The sequence below is a fragment of the Musca autumnalis genome, unplaced genomic scaffold (genome assembly GCF_047663935.1).
Source record: "Musca autumnalis isolate F117 unplaced genomic scaffold, ASM4766393v1 scaffold_4, whole genome shotgun sequence".
Classification (NCBI taxonomy): domain Eukaryota; kingdom Metazoa; phylum Arthropoda; class Insecta; order Diptera; family Muscidae; genus Musca; species Musca autumnalis.
The window spans coordinates 65260082-65280649 of record NW_027411977.1 but is presented as its reverse complement, the minus strand read 5'-3'; the positions used below and the strand labels follow the sequence as shown (position 1 = coordinate 65280649).

At 39.5% G+C, this 20568-nt stretch overlaps 1 protein-coding gene across 2 annotated transcripts in view; it reads left to right on the top strand.

The window, feature by feature from the left end:
* Positions 1-20568, top strand: part of LOC141401632 (uncharacterized) — a 283351-nt gene that overhangs the window by 182030 nt on the left and 80753 nt on the right. For both annotated transcript variants that reach the window (XM_073981962.1, XM_073981963.1), the window contains one exon: positions 16044-16297. The gene's annotated coding sequence lies outside the window, so the exon portion shown is untranslated. The remainder of the gene's footprint in view (positions 1-16043; positions 16298-20568) is intronic.

Below are 20568 nucleotides of genomic sequence, written 5' to 3'. Positions count from 1 at the left end.
TTTCCTTTAAAGACGGTAACACTAAATATTGCGCAAATGGTGGATATTCCCTATGAGGCAATAGCATGAGTTGTTGGTCTAATTTACTCATACGTTTGTTTGTATGTATACTCGTATGTGTGTGTATGTAAATGGTATATTTGTTTGGTTTTCTGCGAATAGGAATATAGACATTCACCCATCATCCATCCACCAATCGTTTGTTACAAGGTCTTCTAATAAAATCTTTGTAATAAAACAATTCCCAATTCGGTTGATGTTGGAACAACAGAGCCCAACCCCATCTCTTCACCCTTTTACCACACATCTAAATCATGTTTATATTGCATACTTACATTCTTTCAAATACATACATATGTAAATATGTTTTAATCCATAAACATTTCATAGCGTCGTATATTAAATATTTGGATTTAATGATGAATTTTCTACGAATCCCTGCGTTTATTTTCATCGTCTCACAATAAAACCTAATCTTCGTGACTATAAAATATGAAAAATATGTAAATTTGGAAATCTTTTATTTTAAATTACGTCACAAAAACATTTTATTTGTTTGTGTTTACTTAGGGTATGTGGGTGCATGTCAATCTCCCTAGGGCTGAAAGGGGAAGGAGGGATGCATGTAAAACGATATGAAAATCAAATCAAAATAAAGAAATTAATCCCAGGAAGGGATAATTAAATGCAAATTGTTGTGGAATTGCTATGAATTACTAAATTTTAAATGAATATTTAGAATAGTAAATAAAACGAGTAAGAACGAGGTTAAGATCGGCCGGGTCCAACTTGTTATCCACCATGAGCACTGAAGCAAACTGGAACAATTAGTTTCCTTTCGTTTATTAAGAGGACTAAATACCAGATTTCAGCAATTTCGGTAAAACAATGTGGCTAACCTTTAAAATACCGAAATTCGGGAGGTACTATTCTATGGCGGCCATATCAAAACGTTGATTTATAGCGACAAAATTTCTGTCGGAAAGTTTTTAGACTCAAAATAGACTAAATACCAAATGTCCGATATTTCGGTAAGATAATGTGGCTATAATTTTCAAAATACCGAAAATCAAGAGGTACGCTTCCATGGGGGATATTGGAAGACGTGGACCTTTATTGATAACTCTCTTCTGGAATATTTTATAAACCCATGGAAGACAAAATAACGAATTTCAGTCACGTCGGTGGGATATTGACGTCACACAAAAAACAACAAACATTGTTACACAACATCCCATACGGGACAAGGGAGACTTCTCTCATATCAATGAGTGCACCCCGATTCATATTTAGCTCAATGATATGGGACCTACTGTTTATCGCCGAGTCCGAACGGCGTGTCTTAAGACACCACTTGTGGAGAAGTTTTTCAAGGCTGAAATACTCAGGAAATGTCGCCAACATTACTGAGGGGTATTTTGTAGTGTTGGGCAATCTCGTTCATTGAACGGATCGATCTTTTTCATTCCGTTCACCAAAAAGATCCGGGTCTTTCACTTCGTTCGTTAGCTCTTTTTCATTCAATAAAACATTTTAGTCCATAATTCTCTTTTAAAAATCGTTCATGGTTCCTCTTTTGTACATTGATTGTTTAGTGTGTGTCAGTTTGTGATGCGATATGAACGATATGATCTACTGAACGATATGTGTGTGATAATTTGTGTTGCTTGCGCTAACGCAGCGTGTGTGAGTTTGTTTGTGTGCATAAAAATGGAGTTGGTTTTCTGAACGTGGTGGTTGTTTTGAATATGAACGAAAGAAGCTAAAAGAACGATATGATTTACTGAACGATATGAGCTAACTGAATCATTGATTGTTTTGTGTGTGCAAATTTGTGATGCTTGCGCTAACGCAGCTTGTGTAAGTAGATTTTGTGTGTAAAATTAATTATGGTGGTTCTGCTGCTAATTTTGTAAGCAGCAATGTCTTGGCCATCAGGGATCTAAATGAACGACATAAACGAATGTGGTAGATACGGATCCGTTCGTTCTTTTCACGGAATCGTTCCTTGGATCCGGTTCGTTCATGAACGACACAACTCTAGTATTTTGCCACCGTTGAAAAATGTTTGATGTTGCCAGGCCGGGGAATCGAACCCCCGACCTTCTACATGCAAGGCGGGCGTGCATACCATTGCACCACGGTGGCACCCATATTGACGTCACAACCTTCAGAAAATTGGGAGGTACCTTTCTATGGTGGGCTATATACAAGCGTAGAGTCTACGCCATATGTCTATGCCATAGACCTATACCGACGAATTTCAGTCAAAATGGTTTTTACCTCCATCATAGACAAAATACCAATTATCAGCAATTACGGTGGGTTCTTGTGGCCAAAATCTTAAAAATACCGAAAATCGGGAGGTACAGTTCTATTCTGGTTATATGAAGGCGTGGATCTGTACCGAAAAATTTCTGGAAGAAAGTTTTATACCACCAATGAAGACTAAATACCAAGTTTCAGCCCTTTCGGTGGAATATTGAAGCCACAACCTTCAATATACCGTTTTATGGGAGCTATATGAAAGCGTGGACTTATACCGACAAATTAAGAGTGGAAGTTGAATACCTCCACTGTATACCAAATACAAAATTGAAGCCATTTTGAAGGGTTATTGTGGCCACAAACTTCAAAATACCGAAAATCGGAGGTACCGTTCTATGGGGACTATATTAAGGGGTGGACCTGAGTGGAAGTTGAATACCTCCACTGTATACCAAATACCAAATTTTAGCCATTTTGAAGGGTTATTGTGGCCATAAACTTCAAAATACTTAAAATCGGAGGTACCGTTCTATGGGGAGTATATTAAGGCGTGGACTTGTACCCACAAATTTCAGAGGGGAAGTTGTATACCCCCAACGAAGACTTAATACCAAATTTCATATATTTCAGAGGAATATTGAGACCCCAACCTTCAAAATAGAGAAATTCGGGAGGTACCGTTCTATGGGGGCTATATGAAGGTGTGGACCTATACCGACAAATCTCATATGGAAATTTGTATACCCCAAATGATTTCATCTCGGTGGAATATTGAGGCCACAACCTTCAAAATACCGAAATTCGGAAGGTACCGTTCTATGGGGGCTATATGAAGGCGTGGAATTATACCAACAAAATTCATATGGAAAGCCCGCAGATTTTTTTTAAGATTGCGCCCTCGTAACAGGGTCCGCAAGAATAACTTTTCGAAAAAAAAAATCAAAATAATCCGAGGCGAGCTGTTAAACTGCAGTTTTTCCAAATGTTTTGTGGGAGGTACCCGAAAGACGGGACCGAACCCTATCTATGCCTGGAAGTAATATTACACTATGTAAAGTTATGACTAATTCGGTAACTCCCTTCGAGAGTTATCGTGCGCACAGTTTTAGCGAAAATTTTTAAACTTTTTTTGGGGGAGGTATCCGAAGGATTGGACCGATAGGGTCCATCTTCGAAATTAACTTAAACTAAGTTTGGACAGAGAGACGGACGGACGGATATGGCTAAATCGACCCTGTCTGAAACTGATTTCGTCCAAATATACTTAGCGTCTTAAACCATTATTTCGATGAGGCACATTTTTGGTCGTATCACAGTGTACATACCCTCGTTAGACTAAAGGCTGAGGGTATTGGTCTGTTCCAGATTTGCAAGAATCTACGATAACTCTCAAACGGTTGAACCGATTTAGTCCAAAATTTGTGTTAGTAATTTCTTATCACAGTGGTGCAGTGGTATGCACACCCGCCTTGCACGCAGAAGGTCGTGGGTTCGATTCCCCGGCCAGGCAACATCAAAAATTTCAACGGTGGCAAAATACCCCTCAGTAATGTTGGCGACATTTCCTGAGTATTTCAGCCATGTAAAACTTCTCTATAAAGTGGTGTCGTAAGGCACGCCGTTCGGACTCAGCGATAAACAGTAGGTCCCATATCATTGAGCTAATATGAATCGGGGTGCACTCATTGATATGAGAGAAGTCTCCCCTGTCCCGTCTGGGATGTTTGTGGAACAATTATTAATTATAATTTCTTATCCAAACTTAGATTAAGTTCGAAGATGAGCCATATCGGTCCACTCCTTCCGGTACCTCCCCCACAAAAGTTCGAAAATGTTCCGAAAATTTGTGCGCACGATAACTCTTGAGGGGAGTAACCGATTTAGTCCATGCTTTGCACATCGTGAAATTTCTAGCAGACATAAACGAGGTTCCAATATAGACACTCCTTCACTCCTTCGGGTAACACCCACGCAAAATTTCGGAAAAGTTTAGTTTAAAACCTGCTCTCGAATCGCTTTGATTTTTGCTGTAACAACTTGTATTCGATACCCCCATTACGACGGTACAAGTGTTATCAGCGGCAAGTTCATACTTCCTAAGAAAATAGTCTGAAAGGTGTAAAAATCCCCTATGGAACCATGTGGTTTGAATTGAGGGGGGGGGGGGGGGGGGCACTCCGAACGCATAAACCGATTCGATCCAAAATTTGGCAATAGTAATATTCTGTCTACAATAAAATCAAGTTCTAATGTTCAAAACTTTTCGCTAAAATGGTGCGCACGATAACTCTCCAAGACAGTAACCGATTTGATCCATACTTTGGATCTCGTAATATTTTTACGTGACATAGATCACTCAAGGCCCCTATTACGATGGTACAAGTTTTTTCAGTGGAAGGCCATACTTCTTGAGAAAAGGACCCAAAACTGTAAAAGCCCCTACCTATAGTGGCTGGTGCGTTCGACAATTTCCGAACCGAATACAGCGTTGGTCCACATTTTGCATATCGTATTATTTCTTCGAATATTAGATGAAATTCAAAGATGGTGCTTATAGATCCACTCCTCCCGGTACCTCCCCCACAAAAGTTCGAAAATATTCGGTAAAGTGGTAAGCGCGATATCTCATAAACGGAGCAACCGATTTGGTCCAAACTTCGGATCGCGAAATATTTTGTCCAATCTTAATAATTATCCAAAGTGGGCCTTATCGGTCCATTTTTGTTTAAGTGCGGTTAAGGGTCAGTGCGAGAAACCTTCGCCATATTAGCAAAAGCACCGAATTTTTGCAGCTTTGCCTGCTAAAATTTCTTCGAAATATGTTTAGCAACAATGAACAACGGCAACATGTAGCAAAAATTTCACAAAAATATTGCTAACGATGCTGATGCTATTTGATATTGTCGCTTTAATAAAATAGCATCGGGCACGCATACTCATATTTTTCAGCACACACATGATCAACACATATCAGAAAAGAGAATAAGCAACAATGTTTCAACGGCTTAGCCAGGTTTTCAGCAAATAATTGTTTTTGAGATCAGGATTACAAGTGCAATGCATTAAAAATCACGATATAATTAATTTCACTTTTTCGTTCAAAGGACATGTGAATTTTTGGTGAAGCCGTTCAATATATATTTTTTTATTTTTAAACAATAGTAAGTAGTATTCATTAGGTTCTACCATATGATGGAGTCATTTTGACATTAAATGACACCCTTTTTATTACTGCGTTGGCAACTCTAATCACAAAACCACCCTCCATTGCTAATTCGCAGCGACGAATGGTCAGCCGACTGCTAAATATGTAGCGTGGATGTCGTTATGCCTAACGAAAAAAAGATTAGGCGTAAAAAACGAAATAAGCAAAAATGCACAAAAATAAATATGCGTTCGGTTGCTTATTTAGCCGTGTGTGTCAATATTATGTAGCAGTTGAAGTGTACAGCTAATGCTAATGTTTTTAGATTCTGGCTTTTAAATCCTGCATGTTTTTCGTGAGCAAGTCCGTGTTTCCTTATATAATGGTCCTATTGAGAAGAATGACACCCAAAATAAGACACTCTTCCAAAATTGACTATGCCGTTCCATTCCTTTAGGTACCTCTCCTGCAAAACTTTTTAGATTTTAACCTAATCTACAGTCTGTCGCAAAAGTTAGTATACACCGTTGAAACCAAAATGTATTAGGGATAAATATCACTATAACTTATTGAAAACAACAAACAATTAGTTTTATTTGATAAACAAGAAGGTTGTCTTCCGTAATAACAATTAAAAGTGCGCAATATTTGCATACCTTAGCAAATGTACGGTTCGAATCCCAAAAAGACCAAAATTTATGTCGCAAAAGTTAGTATACAACGGAGAATTCTCGTGGAACTGTGTAAAAAATTCTTGATATTTTTGAACAAAATGAAACTAAATCTGTACTTAAGATCATAAAGAGTATATTAATTAGTTTTAATGGCAGTTATAGTACTTATAGTCACAAGTCAAACGTACACTGGATCGTAAAATCCACAAAAATTGGTCATCACAAATACAACAACTGTAGCGACAAAATTCCGGGAGTTATGTCCTGTTTATGAATTCTAAAGCCATGAAATGCTCAGAAAAGCTCTAAAGTTTCAATATGGGGCGATCTTGATCGAGTTTCGACTTGTCCTTTTTGAAAAAATGGGAATTTCTTGAAGGTAACCCATACTTTTGAGGCCGATGTCTTTTTGAAACATGTAATAATTCTTAATCCTTACACATAAGGACTTTCCTTTTCAGTTAATTTTCACACAAATTATGTCCTTTTTCACATTCCCACCAAAAATAAATAGTAGGAGAACCTCAAGTTCTGGTGTAAGCCCTACAGTGACACTCCACCACCACAGAAGGATATGATAGCTAATTTAAAATTTTAATACAGAGCTTTCTCTGCTGTTATAACGCATGGATTGTTCAAAAACGTTCTGAAAAGCTGTGTTCGCTTCACTTAGAACCAAAATACAACTAAATGCATCAGTTAGAAGTAGTTCATTAGACATTAGTAGTACATTAGACACAAGGGACACGAGAAGCATGTCCGATATTGCTAAAAGGCCGGTAGGACAGTATAACTGTAGGGCTTACAACGGACCTTGAGGTTCTCCTACTATTTACCTTAGGTGGGAATATGTAAAGGGGCAACATTTTGTGAGAAAATTAACTCAAAACAAAAGTCCTTATGTGTAAGGATTAAGGATTATTACATGTTTTAAAAGGACAATGGCCTCAAAAGTATGGGTTTCCTTCAAGAAATTCCTGTTTTTTCAAACAGGAAAAGTCGAAACTCGATCAAAATCAGCCCATATTGAAACTTTAGAGTTTTTCTGAGCATTTCATGGCTTTAGAATTCATAAACAGGACATAACACCCGGAATTTTGTCGCTACAGTTGTTGTATTTCTAGATGACCAATTTTTGTAAATTTTACGATCCAGTGTACGTTGGACTTGTCACTATAAGTACTATAACTGCCATTAAAACCAACTAATATACTCTTTATGATCTTAAGTACAGATTTAGTTTCATTTCGTTCAAAAATATCAAGAATTTTTTACATAGTTCCACGAGGATTCTCCGTTGTATACTAACTTTTGCGACATACATTTTGGTCTTTTTGGGATTCGAACCGTACATTTGCTAAGGTATGCAAATATGGCGCACTTTTAATTGTTATTACGAAAGACACCCTTCTTGTTTATCAAATAAAACTAATTGTTTCTTGTTTTCAATAAGTTATAGTGATATTTATCCCTAATACATTTAGGTTTCAACTGTGTATACTAACTTTTGCGACAGACTGTATATCTATATCCATAAAGGAAAAGGGTGTTTCAATTCAAACAGGCTGAGGGTATACCTATGTCGGCAAAGCCGACTGATACTTTTTTACTTGTTTTTGTTTTTTTTTTCATAGTAGTTTTTATTATAGAGTTTAACTATAGCCAACATATATTTTAATCAATGATATTGTACTACCTTTAAAAGGTTCTTTTAAAACCTTTTTTCCTTTAAAATTTAAATTGTCGAAACTTATCTTTCTTTCATTTAAACGCTATTCAAAATTAAATTTACACTTTGTTATAGTAATTAAATAGCCACTTTAATTAATGAATTATTTTTTCTTAATGTATTTTCAACATGCTCCTTTTTTGATTCGAACATAACATTTCACAGGCATACCAAGTCAATGACAATTAAAATAGCAACAACAATAACAACAAACATATTTACAATATACTATAATAAATATGTACAATAAAAGACATGACAATTCATTTTAGACACAAACACGAATTTCATGATCATACCAACAATCTTCAAACCGGAGTTTAAAATTATTTTTTATTTAATTTAAAAATAAAAGAAAACAATCAACCAACCAACTGACCTTGTCTGGCCAAACAAATACATCAGCTATTGTTGTTCTTTTCGTATTGAAGTCTATAGACAAAAGAATCAATATTTGCACAATTTCTGTTGTTGTAATAACAAAAAATCAATTGAACGTTGTCCGTTGCTGACCTAATATCGTAAAACAATTTAAACAGTAAATACCTAGTAAGTTTTAAAAAAATTATAAAAAGGGATAAATGCGGCTGCATCGAACTTTGCATGCCCTACACCAAAAAGAATCATTTTTAATTTTGAAAAAATACATATGGTATATAACGGAATGCCTGCCAATATGGATGTGCTCGGTTTGTCTCATCCGCATTCACAACACTCAAGCTTCGGTAAGATGCAACAGATGCCGAGAGTGGGTGCATCTGTGGGGTTGCATTGTCTCGTTCATGTGAGTGAATACAACAGGGACTATGTTGGCGCATGCTGCGTGAATACGAGGCTACGACCTCAACAGAACACGAGACTCACCCGCAGTCCCCCAACAGCAGCCGCACATGTATCTCTTAACATCAGCCGTTGCTGTTCCAATCCTTGAAAATGCATCATTTTTGCTACGGACACCGAGGTAAGATCGAGGAAATAGTGGATTTTATGAGTCGAAAAAATATCATGGTTGCAGCGGTGCAAAAAACCAAGCTGAACAACAACTGCAGTTTACAGCGTTGTGATGATTACAACATACTGAGGAAGGATAGCACCAGATGTGAAGGAGGGGGAATAATTTTGATGTTTGCAGCAGTCTGTTCAATACAGACATCTCTCGCTTGAGTCTGGCTCTAATGACCCCTACATGGAATATATGAGGGTAGCAGTCACCTGTGGAAATGCCGAGGTAGAGTTACTGAACGTACACATCCCGCCGAAAAATTGCTGTACTCCAGGTTATATATCCAACATAAGTCCACAGTTGGAAGATCATAACCGACTGATCTTAAAGGTTTTTAATGCTCACCATGAGTTGTGACATTCGGTCCTCGGCAATGACCAGAGGGATATAGAGCTGACTGAGCAGCTCTGATAGCTCTGCGTTTTGCCGGATCAATTAGAACGCCCCTACCAGAATTAGCGGAGAGTGTCACAGTTCGCCAGATTAAACCATAGTGTCACTTAGGCCGACAAATGACGTCACCTGGCAACGTGCCGTTTCTCTTGCCCAAACCACCTCCTTATAATTGTATTCATCAGTAGAGAGCGGAATTTTATGGTACTGGGCATATTTTTGGCTTCTGAAGCCATAACCTTCAAAATAAAGAAAATCGGGAGGTATCGCTCTATGGACACTATATAAAGGCCAGGACCAATACCGACAAATTTCAGGTGGAGAGTTGAATACCCCCAAGGAAGACTTAATATCAAATTTAAGCCATTTCGGAGGAATGTTGAGGCCACAATCTCCAAAATACCGGAAATCGGGAGGTACCCCTCTATGGAGGCTATATGACGACGTGCACTTATACCGACCAATTTCATGTGAAAAGTTTTTTACCCCCAATGAAAACTAAATACCAAATTTCAATAATTTCGGAAGGATATTGAGGCCACAACCTTTAAAATACCGAAAATCGAGAGGTACCCTACTATGGGGGCTATATGAAGGCGTGGTCCTATACCGACAAATTTCTGGTCGAGAGTTTAATACCCCCAAGGAAGACTAAATACCAAATTTGGGTCATTTCGGGGGGATATTAAGGCCACAATTTTCAAAATACCGAAAATCGGGAGGAACCGTTCAACTGGGGCTATATGAAGTCGTAGGCCTTTGCCGAAAAATTTCAGATGGAAAGTTTTATACCCCCAACGAAGAGATAATACCAAATATCAGCCATTTCGGTGGGATACTTAGGCCAAAAATCCTTGAATATGGTTTTGCATATACTCATTTTATGCAATTATGTCAAAATATGATAAAATGCTGGGCCTAATTCGTTTTATTTTGTGATAAAACGGGTCTAATCAGATTTTCTCTACGACCATCCTAACCATATATGCATTTGCATAGGATTCCGCTGTAAACAGCCCGATTTCATCATCTCTGAACGCCGCAATTTTATCAACGATGATAAGGCTAATTGGCCTATTTTCAGAGAGATCACTAATCAGCGCTACAGAAATCTGCCCAAAGCCTCTAATATTCGGATAGCAGAGGAGACTTTCGTGTAGACATTACTACCGATTTAGCCTCTCGCTATATTCCTGAAGGCCGAATACACGAAGTGAGATTAAATTTCTTAACAGAGGCAGCGGGATTAGGAAATTGAGCTTGATGAGCTTCATCGAGCCAATCCCAATGACCCCAGAGCCAGGGAGCTGACAATGGAATTTAAGAGGTTGGTAGGTGAGCTAAAGCGGAAACAGTGGCTTTGGATACTGGATGTTGCTACGAATGCCATCAGGAACGCTAAATCATACAAAGAGTTAGGCCTATAAAGATTCCGTCTTCATAGTAATTTTAAAACGGTATCTCACCAAGGATCTCAACCTGTCGTTTGCCACTCACATCGTGCCCAATGTCTTGAAAAATGGGTCGGTTTATCCCGCTACTAAAACCAGTCTCCCGAACTGTTTAACATCTACATTTCCAGTATTCTACCTACTCCAGATGGTGTTGAGATAATTACGAGTGCGGATAATTATACGATCTTTGTGTCAGGTGCCACCGTGGTGCAATGGTATGCACGCCCGCCTTGCACGCAGAAGGTCGGTGGTTCGATTCCCCGGCCAGGCAACACCAAACATTTTTCAACGGTGGCAAAATACCCCTCAGTAATGTTGGCGACATTTCCTGAGTATTTCAGCCTTGAAAAGCTTCTCTACAAGTGGTGTCTTAGGACACGCCGTTCGGACTCGGCGATAAACAGTAGGTCCCATATCATTGAGCTTAAATATGAATCGGGGTGCACTCATTGATATGAGAGAAGTCTCCCTTGTCCCGTATGGGATGTTGTGGAACAATGTTGTTGTGTCAGGTACTATACCAAGTGTCATTAGCAATGAACGTAAACAAACAAAACGATTCCCGTACCAATCACACAAAGCCACAAACTGTTCAGCTTCTCTGAATAGTTTCATTCTCATAACCAAAACAAAACCACAAACTTTTCAATGTAAAAAGATGGAAACCGTACGATTGCTGAAATGTTACTTCGTATATGCTTTGCCAAGTCGTTTCATTCACCACCGAAACAAAAACAATTTTTGGGAAACGTTTGCCGTGCGTTATGGTCAATGACACACTTAGAACGTTTTCACACTATAAGGTTTGACTGCTCAAAAACGTGGTTTCCGTTTTGACTCTCATTCGTAATTTTCACATCTAGTGTTGCGTTTTTGAAGTCATTTTATACAAGCGTACTTTTTGAACAAAAAGAAGTACGGTTTTACATAAATGTACCAAAAAGGTTATGTGTATTTTATATTTGAAAATAAAAAAAAGTAATTCTTGTGAATCCCATAAAATTGGGTAAAATGTATGCGTTGTTAAAATTGTTGCCTCATGCGCGCATGCCATGTAAAAAATAATGTAATAATTCTAACCACCTGAAGGTAAGATGATACCTGCGTTACCAGCGTAAATTTTTCAAGAAAGATTTTTATGAAATAGGGAAATACCTTTGTTATTAACAGGTACATAGAAGTCATGTTTTGAAGAACACCTTTATTTGTAAAAAATATGATGAAACAGGTAGATAATATCTTACATGCTAGTGTTGTATGTATGGTACTTTATGTACGTTTTCGTTCACTTACTTCCACATTTTGTTTCAACACTGACACAATTTACGAATGAGAACCAAAACGGACAACGCATTTTTGAGCAGGCAAACCTTATCGTGTGAAAACGTTCTTAGTCACACACACATGTGATTGCCCAGCTAACAATTTTTTCCGAGGGCTCTGATATCAGATTTTTTCTGAATATTTTTTAGAATTGTGGCCGATTTTTCTAATATTTTCCTAGAAATTTGACCGATTTTCTATAAGTTTATTTTTAGAATCTCTGCACATTTTCTAAAGAATCTTAAGAATCGTCATTCCGAATTCGTTCCGATTTCTAATGGAATTTCTAAGTCAATTTTTTTTCGTTTGATGTCGAAGAACAGAATTGCTGGTCATAAAATTCGCATATACAATTTATAAAATTTTTTTAATATAAATGCTACATATAATTATTCAAGCTAGTGTTGATAGCTTCAACAAATATGTAGAAGTATACTTGTTCTACTGTTAATCATAAAATGATAACAGACAAAATCATTAGAAAGTTTGAAATTAGAATCTTCCATAAATAGCACATTGAAAGAAAATTGTCTCTGAGTGGGGTTTGTTCTGTACAGTACGACACGTGGCGTCAGCATCAGAATTATTTCCGATTTTTTTCAGAAAATCTGAACTTTTCTCCGAATTTTTCCAGAATTTCTTTCCGAATTCGGATGGATTTTCTTAAGAAAATCTAAATTTTTCTCCGAATTTTCCAAGAATTTACTTCCGAATACGGAAGGAATTCGTCGCGAAACTCTAATATTTTTTAAGATTTTGCTTAGAAAATTCTTTTCGAATTCGGTGACCACGTCCATACAACTTTCGTACCGAATTCGGTATCAGAATCGGATATTTTTTCAGAAATTCTGTCCGAATTCGAAACGAATTCGGAAAAAAATGTTAGCTGGGTGCTTAACAACCCTATAAACCAGCATCCGGCAAAAAGGGGCACACGTGCCCTTGATGAGAATAACAACAGAACAACCACCACTCAGTCTTCGTTCAGAAGTCAATGAAGAAGGTTCTGCTGTCGCTTGTTTCAATGATTTTTAGTTTTAGCAATGCATTAACGCACACGTTGTTTGTGGAGAGAGAGAGAGACGTATGCGTGAGACCGCAAACAATGCGTTTGTATTAGTGCCGATACCTGATATAAACCACTGCCGACCAAGAAGAGGGCACACAAAATTCTGAATATTGGCATCTTTTGACAGTGTGTTAGTAAGGTTGTATGCACGCATGCTGCAAAACAAAAACAAATCAAAACATTTGCTCTCTTTTGTGTGCTCTTTCGTTGGGTTCGGATCGTGTGCGTGCGAATTGCCGTAAAACTTCTACAACAGCGTCAGGCGAGAGAGCGCCCACGTGCGCTCATTAACCATTGCCCTCTCCACGCACACAATTCAACCCATTGAAAAACCATGCACTCACACAATGACACCCCGTAAAGTATGCAATAGAAAAGTATGGTGTCTGACGCTGTTCAACAGTACCAAAGAACGGCATTGCTATAAACTAACATCAACATACCACAGTGAATATTTTATGAACCACCAAACGGTTTTGATTTATTCACATGTGTTTAGTACTATTTAGATTTCTATCTGCTCTTGTGGAGTTGAGTACTTTTCGGAAACCAAACAGCGAACTCCGCCAGAGTGGATTATGGTTTTGTATTGTTTCTATGGAAAATACGAAACAAAACGATTGGAAATGTTATTTAAAGTATTTTTACGTACGCTGGTCATTAGTGAAAGGCTGTACTCCTATTAGTTCGATCTTGGAATATGAAAATATCCACCACTACGGTCATTCTGTTCGCCACATCGACTGCTGACATGAGCACAGAGTTTTGGTCGATGATAACAGAATTCCGACCACAAGATTCTTGGGGTAACGTTCAACAATATGTTCACGTCGTCAGCAGATGACACATCTGTCTGCGACAAGCTGACATGAAAATATCCGCAACTAAGCCTACGGCCACTCTGTTCGCCACATCGGCTACTGAGATGAGCACAGAGTTTTGGTCGATGGTAACAGAATTCCGACCACAAGATTCTGGGGGTAACGTTCAACAATATGTTCGCGTCGTAAGCACATAGCACATCTGTCTGCGACAAGCTGATATGTACGAACAAGCCCCCCCAGTCACTAGCCGGCAACACTTGGGACACAGACAAACAATCCTTGTAGACCATATATAACGCGATGGGTATATCGGTTTTTGAGAATGTGGAGGACATAAGTCCAACACGATATTTCAGTAATCGGACCTGCCAGAACGCCCCCCTGAGATCTACATAATCGTGCCTTTTTATGTCCATAGTACGGCAGAACTATGACATGCTCTCGTTGCAGTACTTACTCGGGTGTTACCTTGAGAGTAATCCCAATCACCACATGGTGCATGGGATCCTTTTTCCAGGCATTTTAGGAGAGACCTTCATGATTTAGTGCACTACTGAACACGGTGAGTATGGGCCTTTATACTTTGCATACAAATACTCTCAACGTGTTCATATCTGACCTAGAGAAAGAGAGAGAGGTTCCTATGTTACAAGAGAGAACCCCTAGATCAGCAAGCCTACAATGCAGTCGCAGGTGCCATAAACAACTATCCTGTGTGTTAATCTGTTATTTCAGTTGGTGTCGGTAAGGATTGTTAGAGCTTTTGGGTCATTGTCTCTCATTGGATACTGCCAAAAAGTAACTAATCACGGTGCTCTTGAATCAAATTTAAATGGAAAGTGCTTACACCTGGGAAGTTTTTGCGGATTCTGAAACTACAATGTTCATAGATGAGAAAAATCAAAAAACAAAAAAAAATCGTCGGAGCGCTTTTTAAATAAATCGCGATTCAGGTTGACATTTTTACGGGTTGTTTAGGTTTTCACGATTTTGCTTAGAAACCACAAGTCCTATTAAAATAAAACTGAAGAAAATGTTGAAGCTATGAAAATTCTCTACAAGACTGACCTTTACGGTATTTCCGTAGATTTTACCATTTTTGAGATATTGACGTTCAAATTGGGACAATGCAATGACTGTATCGCCCCCTTATAAAAAAAATGCCATGAAGGGTGCGCCTTAACTAACTTTTAATGAAAACCGCTTACACAGGGGAACTTTTTGTGAATTCTGAAACAGCACTGTTCGTAGATGAGAAAAATCCAAAACAAGAAAAAATCGCTGTAGGGCCTAAAAAAAATCGCGGTCAAAATTCACATTTTTAGGTGTTTTTTAGTTTTCACGATTTTGCTTGGAAACCGCAAGTCCAATCGAAATGGAGCTAAAGAAAATGTTGTAGCTGTGAAAATTTACTACAGAATTGACGTTTATGATTTGTTCTCAGGCTGTACCATATTTGAGATATATAAGCTCAGTATACATTTTTAGGTTTTTTTTTTTTTTTGTTAGGGTTACGAGATTTTACTTGAATACGGCAAGTCTTATCGGCATGGGACCTGAGAAAATCTTATAGCTGTGAAAATTCTCTACAAGACTGGCTTATGCAATTTTTCCTAGGTTGTACCTTTTTTTAGATATATCTATAGATATATCTATATCTCAAAAACCTAAACAACCCCTAAAAATGTCAACTTGAATCGCGATTTATTTAAGAAGCGCTCCGGCGATTTTTTTCTATGAACATTGTAGTTTCACAATCCGCAAAAACTTCCCAGGTGTAAGCACCTTCCATTTAAATTTGATTCAAGAGCACCGTGTAATAATTTCAATTTAATTTAATATATTTAATATATTTCTTCCAATATAGAACAATTCATTCACCACTTGTCAATTTTCATAAACTTCTAATCTGCAAATATGTTTATTCTCAAAAAATACAAATCAAATATTAAATGTCAATCACATGTCTTATTCCTAATGGCAGAGTGAAATCAAATAAACCAAATAAGATTATTAACCCCGAATTGAATAAATTTATTTTGTTAAGAAAATCAATGCAAAGTAAATATTTTCATAAGCGTCTCTACACACATACATACATGTGAACTTAAACAAAGACAATTTCATATAAACCTATTTTCTTCTTCTTCTTCTATTGCAGACAATTGGGGACAATTCAAAACATTTCATTAAATTTGTTATGAAACAAAAATTCCACAAAGTAGCCTTCCCTTCAAATTTACCCACAATCAAATAAAATACAAGAGAAACGTGAAATCAACCAGAAAAAAGGACGACAGGAGAACAACAAAAAGAAAAAAATACACAAAAATTCCATTTGATTAAGGAAAATTGAAATTTAATGGAAAATTCAATTAAAGTGTAATTGGGAAAACGTCGGATATATAGAAAAAGGTAAGACATCAATGAAAAACTTTTTTCAACAACAACAACAACCACATCAACAACATCCCAACAATCCAAACACACCATCGTTCATTCATCATTACTACTGTCTACATTTTTACATCACCTTGTATGTATATGTGTGTATCTGCCTTTGTAATTTTTACGGTTCGTCTACTTGATTATTAGCAAACATGTGTATCTCTTTTCTCCGACAACAATTTAAGGGCTAAATTCCGATTCTGGTCGATTGAATTTTGAGTTCTATCGATATTTGTAAAAAGTATAGAAATTCCTTCGAAAGACAATGACACCGTAATGATAGAATGCTGAGTGTGTGCAGAGTTGCCATGCCTATTTGCACAAGGAAGTGATCGGAAAAGTATTGTGTTAAACATTGTTTTATTTTAACTTATTTCGGTTTTGTTATTAATTGTATATTCTAATGCAAAAAGATCATTTTATTTTCTTGTTCTCTTTCATTCATACTTGACAAATTATCAAGGTTTCTCCAAGGCGAAGAGTGTGGAGAATTCTCTGCTCGTCAAATTCTATATCGTTTATTTATTTGGAATTTATTGCTCATGAAAAAACATACATAGGTACATAAAAGCTGCAATATGTTAACACTCTGTGCAAAACGAAGGCATACATAATATACATATGTATGTATGTACATTAGGATTAGGACTTTTTGACATTTTTTCCCAAAAACGAGTTCCTGTTGTTGTTGTTGTTGTTGTAGCAACGCATATATGTTCGTTCGTGTATTATTTCAGTTATCAAGTTCCTCTGTATCCAGACTCAAGAATTCTGCAACCTGGACTGGTTGCGTTCATAAAGAATGAGGAGATAGGTGAGTGGGGTTAGCTGGGCAGTTGAATAAATGCAGAGTATCGTGTGGTCCCAATCCATATGCTGGGCATATGTTGGGTATCGTGGCGTCAATTCTGGCCCAATACGAATTGAGGCGGCTGCATCGTCCGGATCTTAACTAAGCTAAAACCACTCGTGTTTGCCTTGGCAGCTGTCGTTCTTCTGCTGCGATGGATGGGGGATGGTTTCTAAGTACGGCATTCACACTGTATCTTCGTACTGCTTGCGCAACCATGTTGGTGTGAATGCGATTCAAGCCTGCCTGATAGGCTCGTTGATCTAGCGGTTCTCTTTTATACCTTTGGACCTCTCTCTCTAGATCATGAAGGTCTCTTCTGACGTGCCTGGGTGGGGGGCGCCTGTCCATTAAATCGTGACAGGGATGCTCACTGCGGTAACACCCAAGCAGGTACTGCATCGACAACATTATATTGTGCTGACGCACCGGTAAAACCTTGGCCTCCTCATGAAGATGGTCCACTGGTGTCATGAGGAGGCACCCTGTTGCAGTCCTCAGGGCGGCATTCTGGCAGGTTTGAATCTTCTTCCACTGTGATGCTCTAACCTTTGCGGACCACGCTGGCGCCGCATAGCTTACCACAGACCGGCCTATTGCATTTAGGTGGTCAACAAGGTTTCTTTATCAGCACCCCAAGTGCTGCCGGCCAGCGACTTGAGAACCTTGTTCCTACTTCTGATCTTATTGCAAATAGCTGTGGCATGCGCGGACGACTTGAACATGCTATCGAACGTTACACCCAGTATTTTAGGGTAGTTAGTGGTCGGAATCAGTTCACCATCGACCAATATGTTCAGTGGGAGCCTCATCTCAGCCGTCCATGTGGTGAACAGCGTGGCTGTGGATTTAGCGGCGGATATTTTCATATTCCTCAGATGGAAGAACTGCACTAGGTCAGCTATATAGACATTTAACCTATCACATATGTCATCGACGATAGGACCCGACGCCAAGATCGTACAATCATCCGCATACATCACGATCTCTATGCCGTCTGGAGGGTGTGGAATTTCAGAAAGGTAGAGGTTAAACAGTTCCGGAGATATCACCCCTCCTTGGGGAACTCCCTGTTTCACGGGTTTTGGACTTCTTGTTTCTGAATTCTACAAACGACTGGCGTCCACACATATAGTTGATTACCCAACGTTTCAAACATGGCTGGAGATTATCCTCGAACAGCTTGGCATGGTTGACGGTATCGAAGGCCTTCGATAGGTCAAGAGCCACTATGACTGTTCGGTCGCACGGCCTTTTCTGCTTTAGTCCTCTACTGATATGTGTGGATATGGCGTCTAATGCTGTTGTAGTACTATGCATTTTCCGAAATCCATGTTGATGTTGGGCAACTGGAAAACACCTTCTCATCGTGGGGAGGTGTAGCGCCTCTAGGATCTTTGCTACTGGCGACAGGAGTGAAATCGGCCTGTACGATTCATCTCTGCTAGCATCCTTGCCAGGCTTCAGTAGCGGGACCACCCTGCCAACTTTCCAGGCATCCAGTACAACATGGGTGGCTAACGATAGGTTGAGAACTCTTGTTAAATACTCAACTCCAGGTTCATCCAGCTCCTTAAGCATTACCATCGATATTCGGTGCGGGCCCAATGCTTTGGATGATTTAGCGTTTCGGATGGCATCTGCAACATCGCTCATCGTAAATTGTGGTGGTACCTCCTCGGCTGGAAGAGTTCTTCTTATACGGCGTAGCACACTTCTCTTCGCCCTATCACTCTCGGGGTGCTCTATGAACTGCCGGTTAAAATAACACGCGCACCTCTTTGGGTCAGTTACTGTCACGCCGTTGAAAGTAACAGCCGTTCTGTCATCCTTCTTTTCCGGACTCGAGAGTGATTTAACCGTTGCCCACAATTTATTCCTGCACCAATGTTGCATTGCTTCAGATGGTCTAGCCACTTTTTCCGCTTATGTTCGCCCACTAGCCTGTTGACTTCATGAGTGAGTACTCTAACTCTTGGGTCTTCGGGGTTCGTACGACGAAGCTCATCACGTTCATTTGCTAGTCCCGTCGCCTCTGCTGGGAAATTTGGTCTTATTTCGGGTATTCGACCAGCAGGTATGTAGCGAGCGGCTGCTTTAGTGATGATGTCTCGGAAAGTTCTCTCAGCTACCCGAGGATCTGAGGGGGTGGGCAATTGACTGAAGCGGTGATTGGTGAATTCTCTGAAACCTTGCCAATATGCTTTCCCATGGTTCAGGAAAGTACGGCGTTCAGAGGTTATGAAGTCGGGTGGTCTGTTTATGGAGACGATGATAGGGAGGTGGTCCGAACTAAGGGAAATGACGGATTGCCAGGTTACGTCATTTATCAGACCTAGTGGTGATATCTGGCGAGCTGTGGCAGTTTCCTCTAATCCTCGTAGGAGCGTCTTCATTCACCGTGCAAAACGTGGAGCTATCAATTTGCTCTGCCAGCGCTGTACCCCGCTGGTCATTACCTAGGACGGAGTGCCAAAGCTCATGATGAGCATTGAAGTCCCCTAGCACCAGACGGTTATCGCCCTCTAACAGCGAACTAATATTGGGCATATAACGTCGGGCACAGCTATTCATCGGCGGTATGTACACATTAAGCAGCTCTACCTCGGCAGTACCACACTTTACTGCTACCCCCATACACTCCATGTATGGGTCACTAGAGCCAAGCTCAAGCGAGATAGGTCTGTACTGGACAGACTGATGTATTAGGAAGGCAAGTCCTCCTCCCCCGCTTCTTGCGCGATCCTTCCGAAAAACGTTGTAACCATCACAACGTAAGCTACAGGTGGCGGTGAGCTTTGTTTCCTGGATCGCGGCGACCATGATTTTTTCCGACTCATAAAGTCCACAATTTCACTGACCTTATTGCGGAGACCGTTGCAATTGAATTGCAGGAATGATGCATTTCCGGGCCGTTGAACAACAACATGTGGTGTTAGATGCTGCATTTGTTGTTGTTGTTGGGGAGACTGCGGGGGCGTCTCGTATTCCGACGACGACGAAGAGTCAGACGACGACGTAGAAGACGCACTGGGTGATGCGCTGACGCAGCAAGCAGCAACATACCTGTCGCTGTAATCCCGGGTGCTACTAAGGCCAGAGCACCCACGAAAATGCACCCATTCCATACATCCATTACATCTCACCATCGTTGACATGTGGTGGATGCGGATCTGGCAAACGGAACAGATCCATACTGGACCGGGGTTCATTTCTATCCCGGCACGGACCAGAAGAGCTCGGAGCAGGCATTCCGGGATAAATTGCCGCTCCCATGTTGAAAAAAATACACGAACACAAACACATAATTGTTGAGGTGACGGCCCCTGGTCGAAGATTCCTCCGAGTCAATCCGGTGCATAGAACCGGCCGTCGCGGGATTGACGAT